The following is a 27621-nucleotide window of genomic DNA, read 5'->3' as shown; positions in this document are numbered from 1 at the left end:
GGTTCAGATCCCGGGTGCAGACATGGCACTGCTTGGCACGCCATGCTCTGGTAGGCATCCCACATAGAAAGTAGAGGAAGGTGGGCACAGATGTTAGCTCAGGGCCAGGCTTCCTCAGCAAAAAAAGCGGAGGACTGGCAGTAGTTAGCTCAGGGCTAATCTTCATCAAAAAAAGAAAAAAAACAACCCTTTCCCCAAGAAAGTCATGAATGTTAATTTGGATAAAATGTTTGAGCCCAAAGTGACATACCTTTAAATATGTTTGCATTTTTGAGTATACCATTAAGGAAGTCAGCTTTTTATACTTAAATTTTTGAGGTTCAGATATTTTGGTAAAAAGGTGGGGGGTGGCATTTTGTTGAATTAAAACAGTACAAAAGTCATAATTAAGATAAATAGTCAGTAATTGACTAAAACCAAAACACTGTGAAATGAAATCCCGGACAGAAAAAAACAACATTTAATAAGATACAGAGGCATTCAATTGCATGGGATGACTGAGAAAAGGTGAGTGGTTGAGGGCAGTTGGGAAGGAAGACTAGTCGCCCAGGAGGTCAGTTTGGGTCCCCTGCAAAACAGTCACCAAGATGGAATTAGACATATGGGAGATTTATTAGAGCAAGCACTTGAAAAGGAGAAAGAGTTAGGACGCAGAAACTGGTGGAGTGAGCCATCAGCTACCTGTGAACGAGACAAGGAAAGAGGGAGGATTGGGTACAAAGCCTCTGATTGTGGCACAGCCCTGAAGAAGACCCAGCCAGTCTGAGGAAGGGTCCCCAGTGAAAGACTGCCTGTTTGAGGAGCCCTGCATTGGGCAGAATGGTCTGGATCTTATGCTCCTTATGGTGCTGTGGGAAGACTGAACCAAGCTTGAAACAGCTGGTAGCTTTGAGCTGACTTCACTCATTTAGCAGCTCCCCTAGAAGGGAGATCTGTGCAGGATACTCTTGGCTACCACATGGGGTTGGGAGTATCTATAAACAGTTAACTCTATGTGAGATTTCAAAATTCGATATCAAAATGTGTTGAAGCCAGTAAAGTTTTTAACAATTCTATGTTACTAACGTAATATATAGCCCTGTTGGTTTTTATAAAGTGACGGAAACTTTATACAAACTCTCAATTTTTTTATCACAAGTGTAAATAGTATGGTCTTTACTCATGGAGTTATGTCGTTTGACAAAGAATGACAAAGAAAAGTAAGGAAATTCTTAAACAACTATTTTCAGTGAAAGGGTTTAAAATGCCCTACTACTGAACTCAAGTATATATTCTATCTCAGATCCTACCACCACAACAAAGGAAATATATGCTTTTGTTATAAATTGTATTCACCATTCTCTGAGCATTTCTGCCTTTATGTTTTCGCTCATGAGAGGTCTTACAGCTAGAATGTTTCTTCAGTTGAAGAAATCAGAAAGTCCATGTCTTTTCTGAAGTGTTTCTGGATTTATCCAGGATTATCAGAATTTAACACATCTTCCTCTGCATCCAGCTAGTATTTTTCTTATACCCCTTAGACAGCATATTCACATGTACATGTCTTTTTTCCTAGCAGTTCAAACTTCCTCCTTGAGATTACTTCTAACACTGAAAAAATAGTAAATGCATGTCCTATATGTGAAGCTGCTTGGCATAAACTAAAAAATATCAACCTTTTAATAAAAAAATGTGGTCCAAAGAATATTGGTCAAGAGCCCATATTGACTCAAAAAAGCTATTATTTAAAAAAAATCTCTTAAGTGTTAGCTCTTCAGGCTGAACCCTGTGCTGCAGCAATTGCTAGGCTGTAGCAATTGACTGGATTATCAGGAAGTGTCACTTATGAGAGTTGATTTTTGACCCTTACTTTCCATGAGATTATTTCTTTGAAAAAGAAATTTAGAGCAACAAATGGATTTGGTCATATTAAGGCATTCTGTGACTTTTCTAAGAGTGGTCTCAGTAGAGAGGTAAGAACGAAGCCTGACTGAAGTGTATTAAGCTGGAAGCTGTCAATCATGACAATGAACCTGAAGTAGAAAAACTCCAGAAAGAAAGAACCTACTGATACTGGCTCAACACAGAGTTGACATAAGGGAAGCCATATTGTAGAAAAGAAACCATATTATAACGTTGAATGACCTCTGGTTAACTAACCCAGCTGGACATGCACCCTCCAAAAGATATAGGTGCTCTGTAGATTTTATGACCCCTGCCAAGAGTAATGTCACTAACTTTGTTCTTTTGAGTTCCTTACAGATGTAATGACCCCTGGGCAGAGAGTCTATGCTGATACCCACCATCAATGACAACTGAAAGATCTGGTGCCATGGCTCTGGCTATTCCTTATAATTAAACCGGGGATCAAATGTGTTCCTAAACTAATCTCTAAACTGTCTGTCTCAGTGACTTGACAATTCCTTCTCTAAAGTCACGGTGGCAAAACACAAGTGACTCTGTTTATTTGATGATCTCACTATGCTGACCACTTTCAACAAGAAGTGGCCAGACAGACAATGACAACCCTGTTCCTGTTACCAGCATATGATTACAACTGACAGTGGGGAGTTGTTGGTGCCACTCACTTAAACAGTAATCTTTACATATTAAAAATTTTGTTCTTATTATCTTTAAACTAAATCAGGGTATAGGACATTGCTCTGGTTTCTGATACATATCCAGTAAAACAAAAGACTATCAGGAACTAAGGTCAGATGTGTCCCCCACTCGGAGACCAGCCAGTATACAACTGACCTGTAGTCTTTGTTCTGTAAGATGGTTCTTTTGGATGTTAGTCCCTCCATCTTCCACCTTGCTGGCAAGCTGCAATAAAAAGCCTTTCTCTCCTACCACCTTGCCTCTTGTCTTGGCTTGTCTTGTGGCAAGTAGAAAAACCCTCTCTATTGGCAGTAACACTACTATTGGCTAGACATGAAAACATATGCAAAACAAAATAAAACAAACAAAGGAAATCACAAGTTGTGAAGAAAAGAGTAAGCTGTTTCATGAAAAGGATTTACTATTATGTTGACTGAAATAACCAATAACCAGTCTACAGATGATAAGAGAAATAAGGTGAGTTTTACTTGAGGGAGGGAGAGAATTATAACCCAAAGGCTTTAGGAAGCATACCAGAGAAGCATGGTTTTCAGTACAGTTTTATCTTTTTAGAACAAAGAACATACATTAAACACGCACAGGGTACATTTTCATCAAAGTTTCAAAGAGGTATTTAGTTACAAATTAGCAGGTCAAGATAACCCTGATGTCAGGAAAAGAACTAATCCTGCTGTTACCAATAAGGCATTACCAATAGGGTGTAGGAGGGGAAGTATGCATTCTCATCTTAAGAGAGTGCATTCTATACTTTAATGGTTAAAGCAGATGTACAATGTATGTGTGATAGGCCATAAATCAGGCTTCTTTAGTTCAAGCCAAATCAGTTTTGAATCTGAATATTTACCTCACATACTGCAAAATGTGAAAATCTCTTGTCAATTAGATAATGAAATCTGATATATTTTAGATAGAATGAGATACCTTGCTGTAAAAGACAAAGAGGGTAAATTTATTTGGATTTCAATAAAGGACAGAGACAGGAGAAACTTTCTGTAGGAATTTAACATCACTTTTCACTGGATACCATGAGTTAAGTATAGACTATAGGTACGTTTGTTGGAGAGCCATTGTGGACTGCCTACAGCTGATGAGCTAGCCATTGGGCACAAACAGCATTGTTAGACTTTCTAGAAACTGGTACACTAGTTTTGAAGTTTGATTCCAAACTTGAAAATGAAGCAGAAACTTCATTATGTTCCTTTTGCTTAATATTGTGGACTTGTGACTGGTTTGTTTGTCCAGTTCATGATAGATTGATTTGAATCGTCTTCTGTTTTTCAGGGAAAGGAACAAGGAAACTGATGTTAATGTAGAATTAGTTGTGAAAATATGGACAAATAGTATTTGTAAATTTTGTTGTGACTTAATTTCTATAACAAAAGCAAGCAGTGTTGTGCTTAATCTCCTAAAATAATCAACCTGCATTAACATGCAGATGGAACATGCTGAGCCTTTAAATCAGATATCGGTCTAGGCCACATGCTCTACCAGCATTTTAAGCAGGAGCAAAGAAAACCGTAAATATCCCCAAATAGGTCACGCCCTTACCCTCCCCCAATAAAAGAGGGAGGCATCTAATGTGTGAGAATCTCATATTATGGTTACACATTCTTGGTTATTTTTCTTTTTTATTAATATTTTTTTTAAACAGCATTTTTTTAAAAAAAATTTTTGGTGAGAAGAAATTGGCCCTGAGCTAACCTCTGTTGCCAATCTTCCTCTTTTTTTCTCTCCCGAAAGCCCCAGCCCATAGTTGTATATCCTAGGTGTATGTCCTTCTAGTTCTTCCATGTGGGATGCCACCACAGCATGGCTTGTTGAGTGGTTGTAGGTCCATGCCCAGGATCTGAACTGGTGAACCTCAGGTCACTGAAGCAGTGTACAAACTTAAACATTTGTCTACGAGGTCAGCGTCTGCTTTTGTTTTTAAACAGACTTATTGAGATGTATATATATATATATATATATATATATATATATATATATATATATAAAGTTTACCCATTTAAAGGACAAAATTCAGTGGTTCTTAGTACAGAGCTAATGTTTGAATGTTTTCATCATCTCCCAGAATACACTTTGCATCCATTAGCAGTCACTCCCCATTGAACTCTCCACTCCCTTTCCATCCCATCCCCCAGTCCTAGACAAGCACCCACCCACTTTTTGCCTCTGTAGTTTTGCCTCTATTGCACATTTCATCTAAATGGAATTACACAGCATGTTTAAGCAACTGTCTTATTTTATAAGAATAGATACTTTTGATCTAGGTTGCTAATCTTTGATATTTTTGCCATCTTTGGAGTTTCTTATATTTAGCATATATTATATTTTTTGCTATTCTCTTTAAAATAATTACAGCTCATATTCTTTGTATAATGCATATTATATACATTAACTATACATTACATTAGTAATTTTCCAGTATGAGGCTTTGGACGTAAACTATCCCAATAAATATCTCTTTCAGGGCCATTAGGGAAAAAGAAATGTTTCCATGTTATTATCCACATTAAAAAAGAAAATTACTCACTGTTTACTATTGATTAAAGAATAAAAACACATAAAAATCTTCACTTCCTAGATCCAATCTGTTTTTCCAAGTGCTCTTCTGAGGTAAGGACAGGTACTGGCAATGACTTGGTTGTATAGCCAGGCACCTGGAAGGGGCAAGTTTGGAAGACTGAAAACAATAATGTCTGGGAAAGTGGAATGAGAATGGTCTAGGAGGGTAGGCACAAAGCAAGTGGATCTTGGTGTATCGTGTCATTGCTTACCAGAGAGTATCTATTGCAGTGGAGACACTGAACCCTAAATGGAAAGAATGATTCATTCAAAGGAAATCAGCCAGCATTTGTTCTCAGTCATATTATGCTTCTACATTGGGCCAGTGGTGACTGAGCTGGAAGCTCTGAATGAGCATGTGCTTCCTCTCATCAAGGCTGATGTAATTATTAGTACTTCTGAGTGTCTGACCTATCAATAGCAGAAATTGACACAGAACACTCAATATGGAACCATTCCTCGAAGAAACCACCCACTTGATGTCTAGTTGATTACATAGAATCATAAATCTTGCATCCATTAACAGTAATGGAGAAAGCATTAATTCCCTCTCATCCTGGAGGACGTAGTGATTGATCTTTGTGAGATTCATACATAGATTGAATCTGGTTTTGCCTCCTCTGCCTACAATGCCTATGCCAGGGCTTTCCAAGTGGCTGAAATTCTCCAAAACCTCACCTTGGACCACAGGACCCATTTATAGATAAAGATTTTGACAATGGATAAACAAAAAAGGAACCCATTGGTCATAGTCTATTACCCAGAGCTCATTGGCTTGATGGAAGATGGAGTGACCTTTTAGCAGGACTGTCAGCCTGAGGACTACGTTCTTCAGGGTTGTTAATTTATCCTCTGGAGCACAGTGTAAATGCTGAGCCAGTTGAGATTATATGACATTGTAGCCCCAAAAGCTAGAAGGCAGAGGGAAAGAAGGAGTGAAAGTAGGATTGACCCAACTTGTTATCATGCTCAGCGGCCAATTAGAGAAGTTTAGGCTTCTTAACCTTGCGACTTCACACTTTGAAGGCTTACTGATCATGGTCCCCGGGTTGGGTAGCGTGTGTGTGGGAGAGTTTTATATACCCATGGATGCAATCACAATTCCCTTATCCTAATACTGTAACTGCCATCTAGTAATTTTGGGCCTCTTGCTGATGAAACATCAAACAAAAAAAGGAGTTACTAAGCCATGTTTCTCAACAGTGATTATCATATAGAGCTAAAGTTGCTGCAACATAATGGGGACAGGAAGCAATTTGTCTGAGCTTAAGACATTTATTGCAGTGCTTCATGGTGCATACCTGCCTGGTGATAGCAGTAAACAGCAATTGCAGTCACAAGGCATGGTAAACGGGGCACAGGCAAGCCACCTAGACGTGCAGAACTACTGGCCAAGGATGCAAGAAATATGGAATGGGTGCTAGAAAAGGAAAATGATTAATGTTCACTCTGGCCTCAGAATACAGACTGTGGTTTATTTCACTAATTTTTCATTTTATTAAGTTTTAATACTGTGTGGCAATCACCCTTAGTTCAGGTTGCTATTAATAAAATACCATAGATTGAGTGGCTTAAATAACAAACATCTATTTCTCCCAGTTCTTGAGACTGGAAGTCTGAGATCTGGGTGCCAGCATGGTTGGGTTTCCATGAAGGCCTTCTTCCTGGTTTACAGATGGCCGCCATCTTGCTACACCCTCAAATGGTAGAGAGAGAGATTTCTCTTGTGTCTCTTCTTATGATGACTCCACCCTCATGACCTAATTATCTCCCAAAGGCCCCACTTCCAAATACTATCATATTGGGGATTAGGACTTCAACACATGAATTTGGAGAGACACAAACATTCAGCTCACAACATACCCTGAAATAACATTGTGCACTTAACATAAGATGTGTACAGATTAAAAAGAACTAGGAGTTAGTTGCAGTGTTGTTCACTCCATATCTGTTCACCTCACTTCAGAATTTACCTGTAACTTTGACAGTTTCTGCATGCTGACAGCTTCCTACCTCAAGCACTTGTACGCATCTCTGTTCCTCTGCCTGAGGGCTTTCTACAGGACCACAAGACCACACTCGGACATACTCAAGTCCATCTGGAATTCTGCTTCTGTTCATTCTCCTCAGGTTAACCATCAGACAATAGACAGGAGTCAGTAGAAAACATTCAACCTCTCTAGCTTCTTAAGGGAAAGTTATTAGGTGTGTTACTCAGGTTTTCAAAAACTTCACAGTGAGATTAAGCCCAAGCTGCTCTTAGCATTTCTGTTAGTTAATTGATTATTCGTTCATTTTCCTCCCTTTCACATATCACAATCCCCACTGCCACACTTGCCCTTCCTAGGCTCACCCACCAAATACTTGGAAGGCAAGATAATGTTGATATAAACCTCCTTTCACATATGAAAGTAGCACAACTGGATGAAATCCTAAGATAGGTCCTTGAAGTGCAATGGCTTCAGTAAAGCCAGAGGGCAGACAGACAGACAGATGAATGCATCCAGGTAGAGGTTGGGATATGCCTTTTTGGTTTTATAGGCACAACTAGCCTTTAAAAGTTGTTAGTCATTTGGTTTTCAAATTTTTATAATTTACCTTCCCAACGGATTCCCTTATTTTAGAAATGTTTTCAAAATGGAATCTTTTCTAAGACAAATGTAAAATTACTTTGTTCTTAGGAAAAATAACAAACTGTTGTGTCATTGTATATCTAACTACAAATGTTACAGACTAAAATGCTAAGTTTTCTCTTTGTTGTATGTAAAATTTAGTAAATCCATGACCTTAAATGATTAGAGAAATAGTATTTTATCCACAATAGGAAACCATACAGATGAGAGAGATGCCTGGTTTTCAGTTCAGCTAATATGGGTAACAGCTGTTGGATGGAGTAATTGGGCTGGTTGTAGAGGTGGTATAGGAAAATATATGTATAATAGACACGCCACACATCCTTGTTAATGTGTGCATGTAAATTGGGTAAAGAAACCTTCCAGACCATCAACAAATGTTGTTTGGCTGAGACGGGTTGAGAACAACCAAGAAGTAACCTAAAGTTAGGGTGAAAATAAGAAGAAGAACAAAAACATTGATCTAAATTAAAACCTTCCTGTGTTCAAGTGGGGCACTTCAAACTCTGTGTCAAGCCACTTGCATATCCCAGAGTGCACCTAAGTACAAGATACAAACATGGCTGAGGCAGACTTCGCCCTAAGGGAGGGCAGAGAGCATGTAACGGTAAGAATCAAATCTCTCCAATTGTTATCCTGCTATGCAATTAATTATACCAATTTGTAAAGTCAACATAACCACTTTTTAAATTAAAATTATCTTCCAAAAAAAACACTAAACTGGACTAAACATTGAACATTTTTCTCTTCTTTGGATATACATATATTCAAATACATATATATACACAGATAGGCATATATCCCTATAAATCTACATACACATAGAGAGAGAAGGAAAGACCCAAAGAAGATCCTACTACATGATAAACCTCCCTACCTCCCTTCTGGAACTCATTGTGTTTCACTCTACCTCATTTCAGGTCAGAGAAGAATCTCTGAACTGATCATTTCAGTTTTATAACAAAGAACCAGGAAACCTAACAACCAGGAGGCTCATGAGTAGGGTTGAGGAAACAAGAACAGTCTATGAACCTACTTTGCAGGCTGATTTACCTTAATAATCTTTCATTCAATGGAACAAAACAAACAAATACAAAGTCTACTTAAAAATCAAACATAATGGAAAAATATAAGTGAATGTTAAAAATAATTTAAGAACTTATTTTTTTTCTTAGTTTAAGTAAAGAAAGCATAGCCCCTTTGCTAAAAATGAGATAATTCTATTGATACAAAAATAGAAGTGGATGTGATTAGAACTAATTGTCAAGAAACCACAAAGAAAGCATAATTAAACTTTACAACGCATTTGTAGGGAAAATAAAATATATGGTGGAGAAAATAAAGACCATTCTCAGGTCACACACAGAAAAAATAGATGAATATAGTTGATAAAAAAGATGATAAAAGAGGAAAAATGGAGCTCTAAATTAGGACTGTACACAACTAACTTTTATTATGTGTCTTTGAAGTGTAAGAAAGATATAAATTTGAAATTCTAATTTTCTCATGCAAATAGCTTCCAAATGCTGACATTTATTTTTTAGAATGTTTTAATATGCAAATAATTTTTAGAAAAACACCTTCAATTTGCTTTTTGAGGGTAGGTTCTAAGCAAATGATGACCTCGATGAGACAGTGTTTAGTATTATCTCCTTCTTACAGTAACTGTTTTCCGGGGTCAAAATGTTTTCATGCTAATTTCAGTTTCACAGTTGGGTTCTTAGTCTCCTGGGTAGCTTCTATGATTACAGATTGTGAAATATTTCATTTCCTTCCAAAGTCACCTGTTCTGACTTCTAATTACTCAAATACATGCATTCTGCTCTGAGACATCTGAAAAATTCTTATATTACAACTATGTTGTATGGAAATATGTCCTCTCCCACAAGCACACAGATAAACATGCCTTCTGGTGCAGACTCTTCAGTGTCTTAACATGGGCCTCACAGCTCACTAATTTCATTAACTTGAGAGGCTGAATGAATTTTGCAATGATAATATTTTTTAAGACCCCACTTCTTTAGCAATATTGTTGCATATTATAGGAAATCAGTATGTTTTAATGGCATTTCATCAAGTTTCTTTATGTTTTAAATGATTCTTTAACCTCTATTTTCATCATTATTAGAATATTGGATTAACAAACAATGATTAGGGAAAACACAAAATATAAAAGTATTTGTGCCTCCAAGCTCAAACAAGAAACTGGCCTCACTACACACACACACACACACACACACACACACACAAAGAGAGACAGAGAGAGGAGGAGAGAGAGATTTTGTTAAGAAAGCAAAATCAGGCAGTCTTTAAAATCTGCATATTCATTTTAAATACCTTTATTTCTCATAAAAACATTTTCCTTCTGAAAAATGATCGTCCTCTCATCAGATGAAAGTTTAATGAAAACATTGAACTAAAGTAATTTATATATTTCAACTTACTATAATCAAAGGATTGCTATTTTGGAGATTGCTTTTATCCATTGTATGAGATTTATTTCCTTTAGAATATGTGTATAAAACAATTGTCAGAGATATGCATAGAGCTTGACAATGTCAGTTGGGTGGAAATTATGAACATGATATTTAATGCATGCTTTTTGAGCAGTTTTGTTTTTCTAATGATTTGTGAAAATAGCAGTGGTATGACATTACCATTAACTACTGAAAATGTCCAAATTATTTCATTAGAGCCTGATACGTATTTTGGGAAAAAAATAGATTATCTTTGAAAATCAACTAACGATACAATCCAGGATAGGAAAATTATTTAAAAATATTTGACAAAGTATACCATCACCTTCTCTATTTTCAACAACATTTGTCTGCTACCCTACAAATTAATCGATGGCAGAGAAAGCTTCTTATTTATTTACCCCTATTTATGTAGTGCCTAGCACATCATAAGTACTAAATACCTTTTGAATGAAAGAAAAATTTGAATGAATTAATGAATTAACTAATGTCTGACTATCTACATTCTCTCTTCTTCCACTTCCTTCTCTCTTTCCAGAGGAATAAAGCGTTGTTGGAAAAATATGAAGAGACATAAAAGCTTGATTTATTACTTATTCATGATCACTAATTTAAACTTGATTTTTGTTGTGGGTCATCGATATTTTGATTAGTCTCTCATTGTCCCTTTTAAACCCTCATTTCTTCTCATGCCATAATCCTCACCTTCATTCAGCTGAGGTCATTTCCTAGTTTATTGAAAAAAGACTGAGATAATCTGTCATTAAATAGTTCATTAACGTTCACAATATTTTCCTCAATATATGAGTAACCTTTTATTATTTCTTTATTTCTTACCTACTATATGAGAGAGAGAGAGCCCTCTTCAAATAAGTCCATAAATTTCTCTATTTCAATAAGAAACCAAATTTATGCTCTTCCTTTCTAAATACATTCTATTTTCTCACTACTATGTTTATATCTGTAATGTTTTTATTTTCTTCTTTTACAAAGCCAGACAATTTGGAGTCATTATTTACTATCCTAGTGTTTTAATCATCAGATTAAATTTGTTTCCATGTCTCAGTGTTTCTTTTTCTGAAATGTCACTCTTTTCCCATAATCTTGCATTTAGAATGATAGTAAGGATTTAAGAATGATTAGATACACCACAGTGTTAAATTCCAGAAAGGGAGCCATTAACAAATCAGTCATTTTGAAAAATTTATTAGGAAATATACAAATAAAATGGAATTGGAATAAAAAGGAAACCAAGTCAGAGGAAAAATTGCAATCTAAACCATGCATAGGAGAAAGCTGCTGTAGACATTAGAGGTGTTTTCTGATGTTAGTAATTAGAGGATGAACTATTTGGAAGAACACAGGTGTTCTTTCTTCTTTGGCTGTACTTTCTTCTAATGGCTATACTTAAAAGTCAACGTACTTGGTCTGTGCTGGCCTGTGCTCCACTCTGTACAGTCACGTGTTACTTAACGATGGGGATATGTTCTGAGAAATGGGTTGTTAGGCCGTTGCATCATTGTGTGAGCATCATAGAGTGTACTTCCTCAAACCTAGATGGTCTAACCTACTACAAAGCTAGCCACTATGGTTACTAATATCATGGGGCCACCGTCATACATGTGGTCCATCATTGATCTAACATCGTTATGTGACACATGACTATATATTAAGGAAGGGATAGCTCGTACTTTTATGTATTTAGTAACCCACTTTTAAACTCGACATTTCAAATTAGCTCCTATGTAGAGGGCATAAACTATTTTAATGAGCAAGCTGTGATAAGTCTGCAAGACTGAAATTGCCTGATGAAAGACGGGAACATGAAGAGAGAGTTGGCCACTCAAACTCCGCAAATTAAGACTAACTCTTAAGAGGCTAGCAACGTGGTCCTAACTTTTGGCCTCTCCCAGTGTTAGAGAATCAGACTGGAATTTCTCAGCACCAATGGGACATTATAATCAAGAGGAAGTTGAAAACAAAACATAACAGAAAAAATACACAAAGATACAAACAAAAGAAGTAATTCACAAACGCAATCTGAAACAAATTAAGTAGGAATTTGTAGGAATGATGTCCAATCATCAGTATGTTTTAAAGTTTCCCATGTGGTTCTAATGTGCAGTTGGGGTTCAGAATCACTGAGTTAGGTAATTCGGTGGTTCCATCTATGATCTTAGCAGGAGAAATTTACACATGTGTTTCTCATCAGGGGCACTGTCCAAGGCTGACCACTTTTCTGGAGTTACAGTACAATAATAGTAGCCAGAAGTTTTCCACAAAGTGACATGATACAGGGTATAAGAAAATGGCAGTTCAGCATTCTTGGTAAACCAAAGAATCTGTGACATTCATTTCCATGGAATGGAAAAGTATCAACTGGACAACTAAAGGAATAAGAATGACTGAGACCTCAAAGTGTTTGGCCTGAGATAAAAATTTCTTATTTATAAAAACTGCATCCCTCCCTTCCAGGGGATTATATGAATTATTTAAATGGGATGATGTAGCAACACATCATTGTTCTTGCCACACTTTGATATGTACTAAATATCACTATCCATCTGTTATAAGCATGAGGTCTATTTTCTATTCTCTAAAAGGAATATCCCTTGTTAATATATTTGGTAAATCGTAAATCTGCGACCTTTCACATAACTGTCACTAAATCTGTAGAGACATTTCTCAAAATTAACATGGCAAACTGTCCTCCATAGATTTCTGTCTTGGAATTCTCTCAGAAGTGGCTACTTGTGGAAATAGTACTTAGAGAGAGCCTGGAACAACTAGAGGGTTTTCAGTGATCCTGTAGAAAGTTGCAATAGTGAAAATGTAAGCGACAATGAAAAAAATCAACAAACACAGGGCGGACCACTAGGTGTAAGCAACTAGTTAGGATGCATGTAGTTGCTGAGCATCAGTCTGAGTAAAAGGTAACTTTTAGGATCTAGAAATTATTCTCATATAATGGTTTTGTCAGTTAGGGATATATTTGGCAGCACATATAAATCTCAAATAACACTGACTAAAAAAAGGAGCATTATTTTTCTCAAGCACCAAGAAATTTCAAGGTAAGCAGAGGCTGGCATTTTTCCAGCAGCTCAGTGATGTTAAGGTCAGACTCACTTTAACTATGTTTATGGTTTGAAGATCACTTCTGAATCTCTAAGCAGTAAAATGGAGAAAGAAATGCAATATGGTCCTGCTGAATATCACACCTCCTCATACAGAATTTTTAAATAAGACAAGGGCATTTGGGAACAGGAATAAAGTATTTGACCGTTAAAATAGAATAGAGAATCAAGAAACATAATCTAAACTTGATTTATGTCAAAGCAGATATTGATGATTAATGGGCGTAATACAGACTTTAAAACAAAGGAATCTCAGCTTCTGTCTCTACCTTCAACCACAGACCAAAATACAAATACAAGAGGATTAAATACTTTTATGCGAAGGAAAAACTATAGCTATATTTAGTTATCTATAAAACTATATTTAGAGGAGAATATCTTCATCATTTTAGAATAGCAAAAGATTTCTCAAAAAAGGCAAAAAATATAAAAAAAGAAATCTATTGATAAATCTATTAGCAGTAAAACTACAATTTTGTTTAAATAGTGACTATAAAGAGAGTAAAATTGCAAATCACACATCACATAATGGATGGATTAATATCTACATTATATAAATATGAAGAACCAATACAAAGAAAAGAACAAAAAAAAGATACCCAGGCAAAGAAGAAAAGAGGCAAGCATCATGAGCTGGTATCCCACAGAGGAGCAGAAATGGTCTAAAAACCTTTCACACTATTGATACTCAGAAAAAATACAACCTAAAGTTAAAATTAAATGCCGTTTCACACCCTTAATATTGGCAGAACTAGAAGTCAGATGACGGAAAGTATTAATGAGATCTGTTAACCTCTGCCAGTTGGTATGAAAGTGTGACACTTGCTTTAGAGGGAGTTTGACATACTTGACATTGGGTAGCTCAAGTGCAGACTTGTGCCACAAAATCCCATGAAACACAGCTGCTTACTTGCTCATGAGAACTTTCTCTGGAGAGGTTTTATGAAACCACTGTGCTGAAGAAGAGTCTATGGGGAGAGACAAAGAGTGGGAAAGATATTATTTCATTCCAGTCTCCTGTCTTTCCTTGGTGAAAATTCATCACATTCTGTGCTAAATCTGAGGCATTTCAGAGTGCTATGAAGCCTCTCAGAGATTGTGCGATCTGGTTAGATTAGACCTAGAACCTGGAGTTGATGCGACTGCTACCAGTTGAGCACAAATGAGATTTTTGGAGATGAGACAATGCTGAGGCTCTCCGATTCTCGCATCGGTAAATCTGGGGAGGCATATATTTTGGTCCAGTTCACCTACTAAAGTTAAATATTTGCAGCCTGGCAACTCCACTCCTAGAGAAACTCCTGCACTTGCAATCCCGGAGCTGTGTACAAAAGAGCTTTACTCAGACCGAATTGAAAAAATGAAAAGGGCAAAAACAAACCAACAAAAATCTCTTAAATGTTTGTCAAGAGTAGATGGAATACAAAAGAAGAAGAAAAATAATAAGCTACGGTTACAGACATCCATCTGGAGGAATACCACAAAACTGATTAAGCAAAGAACCAATAATGAAAGAGTGAACACAGTATGATTGTATTTAAATATAAAGTTCAAAATCAGTAAAAAATAAATACGTTATTTATATACAAAAAATTCAGAATTTAGAACTAGATTTAATCCTCAGATTGAGGGAAGAAGATATGATTAGAAAGTGTTCTATAGGAGTTTCTGAGGTACTAGGAATATACTACTTCTGAAGTTTTATAGTGGGTATTTATGTGCATGTTTAATATCATTATTATTATTAATTACATTAATTATAGTTTATGCATTTTTCACATATATAGGCATATCACAAAGCCAAAAACATTTATATAGAGTTATCTAGAAGAATAATCAATGAGGTGCTTAAAGTTGTTAATTGTTAAACAATGCTTATTAGTTTTTAATGTTTAATTATGATAGCAAAATAACAATGATTAAACCTTAAGCTAGACAACTTTTTCTTAATTATTTATTCTATTCTATTGAACTCTAAATACATATAATTCCAAGGCTTTGGAGAAAAAGTGGAAAACAAATAGCAAGAGAGTGAGCTGATTATCTTTTGATTATTTGGACTTTTGGCAATAGCTTGACCTTCCAAATACATTCATGAAGTAATATTTGCTATTGACTTATTGCCAGGAAAATAAATATAATTGCACACTCCAAATTGAATAGTTGGGGAAATCACATGAGAGTAATTTAAAATAGTGTATTTGAGACAAAAACAGAATGCTGTGTCTTGGCTCATTTATTAAATCTATGAGATTATGCATAGAACCTATTCAATGGGCATATTCGTCATAGCTGGGATAGGAGAGGCAGGATGCTCTTGGACAGATTGTAACTGATTGATTTGACAAATCATTAAAAGTATGACAGGTCTGTTAAAGTTTTTATTTTAAATAAAATTATTGACAAAAATATTTGAGAGGTTCCGCCAGTTGTGTTAAAACCTCTTAAAAGAAAATGACATAATATGATAAAATAATAAAAGAATGATGTCGTTTACACAATAAGTCAATATGTCCAACAGACACTCAGTGTAAGAGAATGAGAATGAATTTTAGATTCAGAAACCATGGGCAAATCATGCAATCACTTTGCAACTTCCCTTATTTATCAAATGTGGGAAATTATATTTATCTTTTCAGATTAAACAAACAATGTATATTCCAGCTCTGATACATAGTTGATGTTTAACAAGTATAATCTTCATAATGCTAAATGTCATAATTGTAAACAATAATACATTAATTTCAAAACAAATCATTAATCCTCTTTTGTTTCCTCAAAACATTACTATTATATTTCTTTAGAGTTCAAAAACTTATTAGGGAAAAAGTGATAATCTTGTATTTTAAGGCTAAGTTATGTTTTTGTAACCAAATTAAAATACTAAACTATGAAAAATTTTTTTAGAAAAGAGGACACATAGGAAACAAATCTGTCCAAAGAGATAAGTCAAATCTACTTTATTTTCTTTTTTATTTTCTTCTTCTGTTATTCATCAGATTTGTGTTGATGGAGCTCAATGTATCCTTTTATTCAACCAAAAATAACAAAATATTAAAACAATAAAAGAGAAAAACAAAAGTTATTTTTCACACTGATTATTATTTCCAACTATATGGGATGAAAGAAATTAAGATTATACAGAGTTTTAAATAAAAATTTATTATTGTAAATTGCTGTTTGGTAGTTGCCTAATTTCACACATTACTTTTATTTACAGTGGCATTTCAATTGTTATTAATGCAATCAAGCACTTTCATTAAGCATTTGTGAACATTATGAATTTTTTTCTGCCTCTTCCTAGGCATCCCAAATAAACAATCTGGGCAAAAACAGAGCGTTTGCTAAATAGCCCCTGCTTCAAAATCATCTCCTACATACCCATCCTTTTTCAGATCTAACTGATTCTTCAAACCCATCTCATGTGGAAATTCTGGTGCTGACTTCCTACAGGAAAAATAATGATCTAAAGTAAATTATTTGTCTCAATTCTTCCAACTGTAAACCCATGTACTATTTCTTCTGGAATATTGGTTATTTAAATTGACATACAGCATACAAGAAACTCATTATAAGCAATTAGCCAAAACTAGGATAAAGACCCTCTATTAGAACTTTCTCTATGTTTGCTGAAAATAGGCCAGAACAGTTTCATTGAGGTGCAGAATGGGTATTTTTGGTTGTTGTCTAGATGGTAGCAGGAATGAGTAGACTTTCTAAGGCAGCTTCCTCAAACCTCATCCTACTGAGAAAGGTTGGATTTATTTCTTTACTGTGTTTGGTGATATTTCTTAAAAGAACCCAAATAGACAGTTTTTACATGATTTCTATTTCCAGCCAGGAAATGTCTTGCAATAATATTTCCTGGGTTTTGTGTGGCTGTTTTTGGCACTTTAATTGTGTGACAGGGATTAAGCACACAATACTGCACAGTATGATGTTAACAATGGACATCAGTGAATGTTCAGCTTTTTACTCACAATCTGTTATTCCTGTGCTAATGGATTTTTCTCTTATTAACAGCCATATGTGAATTTTTCTATGAAAATGTTCAGGAAACACTTTATATTTAAAAGTCTTAAGATATAATGTATAGGCAGAGATCTTAATTATATTTTAGTTTATTTCTAAATTAATTTTACTACTAATACATCTGACTGGTTAAATAACTAAAACACAGTGGAAAGTCAGCTTCTGGTTTTTACGTACAACAGCCCATTTTTCTAACACCAAAAGCTTGCCACTGTAACATACAAAGGCAAGAACTGTTGTTTAGAATGTTCGATGTAATAGGAATACTCTCCTCTAAGTATTTAGTGAAAATATACAAACCTGATAGAGGTTCTAGGCTTAGATAATTATACACAACTGTTTTGAATATGTGAACATCCGGCAACAGATTGGAAAACTGTGTGCCACACCAGCTTTTTGTTTTTTCCTTTCTGTGACTATACCACTAATTACAGGCAATCTAGCATCAATGTTCCCTATCTTTTAAATATCTATAGTCCCTTAAATCATTTTGCCAATTATAAATCCTTCCCCAAACTTTCAATATTCTTCATTGGCAACGAAAGCTAATATGATAGATGAAAATGATATCTTCACAGAACTTTAATTTTTCTGTATTTTATTTTCAGTGAACTTGATATTTTTTCATAGATTTAAAAGCTATTTGTTTCCTTCTTGTGATCTGTCAGTTTACTATTTTACTCATATTTATTTATTAGGTAGTTGATGTTTTCCTAATTTCCATATATAATGGAGATCAGCTCTTTGTGGTAAAAGCTGCAAATCTTTCCCAGTTTCTCTTTGTTTTTAACGTTGATTGTTTTTTGTTGTTTTTTTCTAGGACCTTGGTTTGTGTGTTTGATTGCTTTCTCTTCTCTTATTATCAGATTACGTTGATGTTGTTTTTCTGACTTTTTCAGTAGTCTGATTATATGTTTCACTCTTAGTTGATTATTAGTAGAAGTATTAAATTTTGCAAATTTCCTCTGAGCACAGTTTAAGCTGTGTCATCTGGGCAATGTTTTCATTTTTGATATGTACTAAAAGTCTGCAATCTCAATTCTTATTTCCTCTCTGACCCCAGAATTTCTTAGAAAGCATTTTGAAATTTCCATAGACAATATGTGTTTTTAATTTGTATTTTTTATAAGTTTCTAATTCCAGGCACTGTGGTGGCAAAGTATTTTCTGTTCTGCTTCTACATTTTTGGGTAAACTCTTCATGATTTCTTCATGGCCTAGTACATAAAAAGTACCACAAAGCTGTCTATTAATGGTTAGCTAGCTAGCTAGATGTACCTAATTCATTATATTATTTAGATATGTATCATTGTTAGTATATCTCCTTAGTTCATTTATTTATACTACATGCATCAGTCATTATAAACAATGATAAAAGTAACATGTTTTCTCTTCCATACCCTTCCTCTTCCTCTCTTTCACTGACAATTTTAGCTACTAATATTAGACTTTGAGTGCTTACCTTTGTACCATTAAATACGCTTATATTTCTACATCTCTACTTGCTGGCTTTAAAAGTTATGATCTGACTTTGCTTAGGGACGGGCCATTCAGCAAACATATCTATCTCCTCCTCCCTTTCTCCTCCTGCCTCATCAAACTTACATTAAATTTATCATTTATACAAAGTCAAAGCATATAACATTTATATTCAACTTTATGTTCAGTTAGATATACTTTACATCTAAATATTCTCAATAATCATAAGAATCATTTTGTCATCATTTTCTCAGTCATATCCCAGTTCTATGTTGTCCTATAGTACTTTTCTTTTAAAAAAAGATAAAATTTCCTGAGTTTTCCCATATTCATACCTGTTTATCTTGACGTTTTCATACCATAGAGCTGAGCAATCTCCTAGTATGGATTGACCTTCCTTCAGGTAACAACTAGAAATTTTAGACAATTTTTAAAAAATATCTGAAAACCCTGAATCATGAACAAATGTAAGCAGAATTTAGAGGGAAATGTTTGGAAAGGGAGCTAACAATAGAAAGATTTCCTGTTTTTCCAGCCATTAGTCTGAGAGAAAGCCACAGTCAGTTCTGTGCATAGAGGTTAAAACTCTGATGGAAAATCTGCCCTCTTCCCAGATTTAAGAGCCAGAGGACAGAATTTGCAGCAAGCACACCAACTGGAAAATGAGAAGGGGATTCACAGAAAGGAGATATTCTGATTTGAACAGTCTCCAAATCTCCATTTCAACTCTGTCCAAACATCTGTCTGTTCACTGAACCAAGCATGTATGGAGCAGGCTTAACGCAACCCAGCTAAAGATAAAAGAAGTGAATTGAGGTGTAAGTGTCTGCTAAAGAAATTGAGTTAGCAGTTTGCATCCAACCAGACTAAATGCTTACTAAAACAAAGAAACAAACAGAAAATTCTTCAGGGGAACACAGCAGAATGTAAGGTTTCTATGTTCAAGCTAAAATTTAGAATTAATCAACATATGAATATGTAAAATCGTGAAAATGTGACCCACTCTCATGAGGAAACACAATCAACCGAGAACAATGACCCGCTTGTTAGAATTAGCAAACACTAGATTTTAAGGCAGCTGAAATCACTGTGCTTAACAGTAAAGGAAAATATACTCACATAGAATGAAAAGATGAGATATCTCATAGGGAAATAGAGAATATAAGAAAAAAGACAAATAGAAATATAGGATTTAATAAATACAGTATCTGAAATAAATAACCTCCAGATGAGCTTAGCAGCAGATGGAGATGATAAAGGAGGGAGGCGTTAAACCAGAAGATAGGTCAATAAAAATCATTTCATCTGAAAAACAGTGAAAAAATTGGGAAAAAATACAGCTTCAGCAAACTGTGTAACACTATCAAACAGCTTAACATGTGTATTAACTTGAAGTCCCAGAAATAGAGAAGAAAGAGAAAGAATGGAGAAGACAAAATATGTATTTAAAAAATAGTTAATTTTTCCCAAATATGGCAAAAGACGTATATATATAGAGATTCAATCAACCAAGTAACCTCTAACCAGGATAAATATAAGGGTATCACTTCTCTATTCTTATAGTTAAATTGCTTGAAAGCATAGATCTTTATATCAAAAAAATTTGGATTTAAATCTGACTTATCAGAACCTATAGAGGCCAGATCATGGAAAAACATCTCTAAAATGCTCAAGGAAAATAATTCTCAGCCTAGAAATCTATATCCAATGAATATATTCCTTAAGAATGAAGGCAAAAATAAAAATGCTTTTAGATATACGAAAATTAAGAGAATTTATTACTCATGGAATTGCATTTCAAAAAAATGTTAAAGACAATTATTTGGGCTGAAGGGAAATGAGAATCAATATAGAGATTAATCTTTAGGGAAGAAAAAAGAGCATCAGAAATTACAAATATGCAGGGAAATATAAAAGACCATTTTTTCTCTACATATATTTTAACACCTGTATCATCATTTATAGAAAACCTATATCAATGTCTTGTGGGATGTTTTTGTGTATATACATGTTGTCCTTCTGAAGTCTAAAGCATAAAGAATGGGGTGAGTGGTGAATGAACTTAAACCATTGTAATGTTCTCCATTTTTCTTTCAGTGATGCGATTTTCACTCTAAATAGATGGAAAATTTAAAAATGTGCATTATAATTCCTAGAGAAATCAACTTCTACAGTGTTACCTAAAGTTATCTTCTTGGATATTGAGGGTTTCTATTTTTCAAATTTAGTAACAATAGAATCAAGTAATATTTTTAGCTGGAGAAAAGACATATATTATATACTAGGATTTTTTCAAACTGTAAATTCTTTAAAAAATACAACTTCAGTTTGCCTTTTCACAACTACTTTTTTCTTTGACTACATGTAAGTTTTACCTTTTTATAATTTGTGATATCCATGGCACTATACAATGATAGTTTGTGTACTTGATCTTGTACGTAAGATTTTCTCTTTCATCCTGACTTCCTTATGAAGATGTTGAAGTGATGAATATTGGGACCTTTATGTTGATCCTTATGCATCATCTCCAGAATTGTTATTTCCAATCGCTCAGTCTTGTTTATCCCAATAATTACTACAATTCATGGAATTATTTTCCCCATAAAGTCACAATTGACTTTCATTCTGAACACTGGAGTGCCTTCCATTTTGCTGCCATAAAATGCTTTCAAGTATCTGTGCCAAAATACAATATTATTTTCTTCTAGGCTTTTATTGTTGATCAGCGATATAGCTTCAGGTACAGAGGCCAGCAGGACTAAAATCAACAGACTCTATCCTCTTCTTTCCCTCCCTCCATCTTTCCCTCCCTTCTTTCTTTCCTTCCTTTCTAACAGCTTTATTAGAGGTATAATTTACATATTTGCGTTACTTTTTGCTTCTTTATTTCCATTTTAATTAATTTCACAATATCTATTCTCTTTATCCCTTTCTGTTTTTATCCCCTGTTTTATTCCTTTCTTTTCTAGTAATTTATTTCAACTTTATCTTTGTATGTCATTGTTTTATTTTTTCTTCTTTCCTAAGGACTGGTAACTTACATTTCATCCTCTTGTTCTCTCTGTATCTCTCTGTCTCTCTCCCTCTGCGTCTCTCTCTGGACTTTTCAATTGAGGTAATAGCTCCATTCATTTTTTTAAGCCGTTACAAAATATTTCATCATGCTTTTATTTTCTCTGTGTTGATATGTTTATATTTTTCTGTTGATCTTCATCATCTATTAGTAAGTTTTAATTTTCTTTTTTGTCTCCTGTATTAAAATAACTTTGTGTCAGTGGCTTTTAGTTCCTTGGTATTACTAATCAGAACAAATTGGAGATTCCTGGCTTGAAGGCCCCTGGGAGTGGATTGGGAAGGCTTCTAGATGGCTTTCCCCTTTTCTGCTGTCTCAGAAACTAAATGGATGACTCTTTATATAGCCATGTTGGCCATGTTATGTTTCTCTTTATCCAACTGGAGCAGGTGATTTGATCTTCAATATCAAGATGAGATGCTCATCTGCAGGAGATGAATTTTTGTTGGGGAGTCTGAGATGTTCTGCTGCTTGGCCCTTCCATTTCCTCCCAAACAGCTTGTGTGCCAACTCAACTGTGAAGAGACTTAAATGCATTTTGGAGCATGTGGATTGTATCTGCCTCTCAATTTCACTAAAAATGGTGTTGACCATGGTTTTTGTTTGTATTTTTTAATAGTTTTATGTTGTTTTGTTTGTTTTCCAGGAAAAAAGGAGGAAAATGTTGACTTAGAGTCATGTTCATGCTAGAATTTGATACTATTTTATATTCATACAAGTGCATTGTTTTGTTTTCCTTTTAAAATGAAATTAGTGTACTATGCTAATTTCTTTTTGAAAAAAAATAGCATTTTTAGTTATCTTACAATCTGGACTGCCTCAGAAGAAACCTCCTGTTTTATGAGAAAAGGTTTATGTCAGTTTGAAATAGAATATTGGACTTAATTGGGTATTTTCTTTTTCAGAGATACATATTGGCTGTACTATAAAAAATAACAAGTATATATTTATGATGAATTAAACTCTCTCGGATGGTTTCTTTCAATTTGAAGTGAGAGCCAGTAATAGTTTAAACTGTCCACATTGTAGAAGAAAAGAGTTTTTGAGTGATTAATAGTGGCATAAGTTATTTCTTTTTTACTTGGCATGCTAAACTCTTCCTGATAGACTAAGGAAGAAAATAGCTCCTAATTATGAATCGATAACCTAATACGACATCTTATTCATTTTACCCAACTTACAAAATAAAAAAACCCTTATTTTACAGACAGTATGCATGTGTTGGAGGTGCATTTCTACCATACATTCATACTATTCCAAATATATACTGCTTGTTTACATTTACAGCTGTCTGTAGGAAAGAGATCAATAATCATCTGACTGAGGTTTTAACAGAGCAAAATAAAGAGCAAAATTCAAGGAAACCTCACACTAACACATAACTCGAAAGAGAATTTGAATGTTTTCCAAATAGACAATTGTAGCTTCTCTTACATGCAGCAGACATTTTCATTAAATAGGTGCCTTGGTAATAAATTGTATATTTACAAGGGCTTTGTTTGCAGCGTCCCTATGAGATGATACATCAAGTTCAGAAGCATCAATAAAAGTGACTTTAATATCCAGGAAAATACTGATGCAGCTGTTTGTTTTCCAGCAGTGCCAGTGACTCATAAATAACAAAGTAACTCGGCATACCTTGGGCAAAGTGGCTATATTATCCTTTCTGTGACTCTAACACCCGTAAATCAGTTACTGACTTCAGATTTCTTAGAAAATCTGTCTGCTATTTCCAGACAGTGTTCAAGTCTAAAACAATAATGGCAGAGACAAAATCTTTTAGCAAATAAGTGATATTTCTAAGTTGAATAGAGTTGAACTACTTTTTAAGAACCATTATAGAAATTTTGGGTAATTTAAGTCTTAAGATCTCATTATCTAAAGAAGAGGAATGTTTAATCAGCCTCACCTGGAAAGAGTCAATCAAAATGGAAATTAAACCAAGGAAATCATGCCTTAAAAAATACAGAAAAGAATGATATCTCGAATGTAATCTGTCATTTTTCAAAGAGGTCAATATTTTTATATATTTGTTTTTACAACATCTGTATTATGTTTTGTAGAGGTAGACATTATTGCCCCAGGGGAAACAGGCACTTTTATTATAGAATCGTAAACAGAGTCTGAACTAAAAAATAAGAGTATCAACTAACAGTCTAAGGCTTTATTAAAACTATACATGTTATATTTTTAAACAGATGAAATTTCTACTGCCACTGTCCACCTCAAATGAAGGCTCCTTGACTAGGTAAAAAAGGTCACACATATAGGTTCCAGGAGAAGTTCACTTCCCTTGTTAGTTTTGCATAAACAACCCCCCACCCCACTTATCAAGTCCCGATTTATTTCCTCTATCCAACAAGTATATTTCTCAGCTACATTCTTTAGTTTGTATGGCCTCTGTAACTTTTTCTCTTTTCATCGCAACTCCATTTTTCTCCTTGACTGTAAAATAATCACATCAAAAACCTTCATATTAGTCACAATTTTACTGCTAATTTTCCAGAAAACAATGAATAAACTGCTTAAATATGTGTGTCCTTAAATTAAAAAATCAATAATATTCAAGGACAGGCTATGGTGAAAACATAACATAGCATAACATATGAAAAGAGAAATTTGTTCTCCAGTCTTCCTCACTTTGTTTTCTGTACACGTTTGCCTCTTTTTGTCTGTCCGTAGTGATATGTACTTCTCTCCTTGCTTATTTTTCTCAGTATTTCTTTCTCAATGGAGAGAAAAAGTTGAATATGAATTTATACTTCAATTTGAAAATTATTTCAACATTTTCATCTTCCAAAGGTACTTATTTATAAGCTTTACCTCATGCTACAGGAGTTGCATTGATCTAACATCAGTTGGGAGAAAGGATTTGGGAGTCCAGATGCTTCCCCAGTAATCCTGAAATCAAAGCCCCCAGAGGCTGCATCATCTACCTACAGAGTAGGACCCTTTTCCTACTTGCTGTCCTTGTAGTAATGCATTACTTCCTACAAAGGTCTTAGGAATTATCATGAATAAAATCATTATAATGGTGAATGTCAGTTTCACCGAAAGAGAAATTACATATTTAATTTTACATATTTAAAATTACATATTTAATTTTAAATTAGTCTATCTTGTAAGCCAGTATGTTGTCCTTAATGCTACCATTTGTTTCATTTATCACAACATATGATAAGAGGAGAAATATTTGTGTGTGTTTCTTTAAGAAGAGTCAGAGCTGATGAGATTATTGGGTTAGGGAGGGGAAGCAAGTTATTGAATTATAAATTCCATAATTGGATCTGTCTGGTTTTCTCTCCTCTGAGTGCAATGCGGGGACATTAAACACTTCCATTCACCCTCTGGATCTGTGTTCCTTATCAGTCACGTTATCGGCAGGCTTTTTACTGTTCTAAAACACTGAATCTCTGGGGACAGCTTATTATAAAGAAAAATCAAGAAACACTGAATCTTCATCTATTGCTGTTAAAAAGCATTATGTCATCAAAAGTCCTTTTTCTGCTAAGCCTAATATAAAGACAACAATATGCACAGCTGTCACCTTGTGACTTTGATATTTTTATGTACAAAATCAAAGTGATTTATCTGAGATTTCAGAAAGTAGCTATAGAAGATAAATCTACCTAAGTAAATATTTTAAAAAATACAGGGGCTGGCCCAGTGGCACAGCGGTTAAGTTTGCACGTTCCGATTCTCAGCGGCCCGGGGTTCGCCGGCCCAGATCCCGGGTACGGACATGGCACCGCTTGGAACGCCATGCTGTGGTAGGTGTCCCACATATAAAGTAGAGGAAGATGGGCACGGATGTTAGCTCAGGGCCAGGCTTCCTCAGCAAAAAAGAGAAGGACTGGCAGTAGTTAGCTCAGGGCTAATCTTCCTCAAAAAAAAAAAAAAAAAATACAAACAATGCATTGTCAGGTTTTCAACAAGAGACAGTACAAATCTATGATTAGAGTTGATACCATTTCAATATCCAGACGTCACATTTAAAATCACATGTTTTACAGTGATAAGAGTTTAAGGAATTTCTTGTAGAGATATAACAGATATTTTTTAATCTCTCTCATGTTAGTATTTCATTGAATTGGATACTCTTGGAATTTATCTCCATCCATATCTACTATTGATCAATTTGTAGTGCAGAACAGTCTTAAAATAATAATACCAAACATCTGATTTGTTCCTAGTATATGTCACATGCATTTTATATTTCATCTTCTATTCTATACAATCTAAATGTAGATATTATTATTCCCATGTCACTAACAGAGAAATTGAGACTCTAATATTTCTTTTCTTCTGTTTGCTTTAGATTGGCACTGTTCTTGTTCTCTCAATTCCTGAGGTGTAAACTTAGATTATTGGTTGCAGATCTTTATTCTTTTCTGATATATGCATTCAGCGTTATGGGCTCCTTAGTAGGCACTGCTTTCACAGCATCCCACAAATTTTGATAAATTGTTCTCATTTTCATTTAGTTCAATTTATTTTTAAAATTCCTTTTGAGACTTCTTTGACCTGTGTCTTGTTTTGAAGTGTGTGTTTAATCTCCAAGTGTTTTTAAATTTTCTAGCTCTTTCTACTTTAACTCCATTATGGTCTGAGAACATACTTTATATGATTTCTATTCTATTAAATTTGTTAAGGTGTGTTTCATGGCCCAGTTTTATGTCTTTGTGAATTTTCCGTGTGAGCTTAAGAAGGCGTATTCTGCTGTTATTGGAAGAAGTGTTTTATAATTGTCAATTAGATTCCTTTGACTGGTTTTGCTGTTCAATCTAACTATATCCTTCCTAATTTTCTGTCTGCTTGATCTATCAATTACTGATACAGAAGCTTTGAAATGTTCAACTATAATAGTGGATTTGTTTGTTGCTTTTGCAGTGCTATCACATTTTTGCCTCACATATTTTGATGTTATGTTGTAAAGTGTATGCAAATTAAGGATTAGAATGTTTTCATGGAGAATTTGACCCCTTTATCATTGGGTAATGCCCTTTTTACTCCCTGATAATTTTCCTCATTCTGAAGTGCGCATTGTCTGAGATTAATATAATTACTTCAGGATTCTTTTCAGTAGTGTTACCATGGTACATCTTTCTCCACCTCTTTACTTTTAATTTCTCTGTATTTTTACATTAAAAATGGGTTTCTTGTAGCGAATGTATAGTTAAGCCTTTTTTTTCTCTTTTTTTTTCTGCTTTATCTCCCCAAACCCCCCCTGTACATAGTTGTATATCTTAGTTGCAGGTCCTTCCAGTTGTGGGATGTGGGACGCCGCCTCAACGTGGCCTGACGAGCAGTGCCATGTCTGCGCCCAGGATCCGAACCCTGGGCCGCCGCAGCGGAGCGTGTGAATTTAACCACTCGGCCACAGAGCCGGCCCCTAGTTAAGCCTTTTATTGTATCCACCTGACAATCGTAGTTTCTTAATGGGTATATTTAGACTCTTTACACTTAAAGTGATCATTAATGTAATTGAATTATTATCTACCATATTTTTAACTGTTTTCTATTCATTACACTTCCTTGTTTCTTTTATCTTCTCTTTTTCTCTATCTTCTCTGGTTTTAATGAGCATTTTATATTATTCCATTTTTCTCTTCTCTCTTAGCATATCAA

Source organism: Equus asinus, chromosome 18 (assembly GCF_041296235.1).
Source record: "Equus asinus isolate D_3611 breed Donkey chromosome 18, EquAss-T2T_v2, whole genome shotgun sequence".
Taxonomy (NCBI): domain Eukaryota; kingdom Metazoa; phylum Chordata; class Mammalia; order Perissodactyla; family Equidae; genus Equus; species Equus asinus.
The sequence above is the reverse complement of the archived record's forward strand: the minus strand, read 5'-3'. Positions refer to the sequence as shown.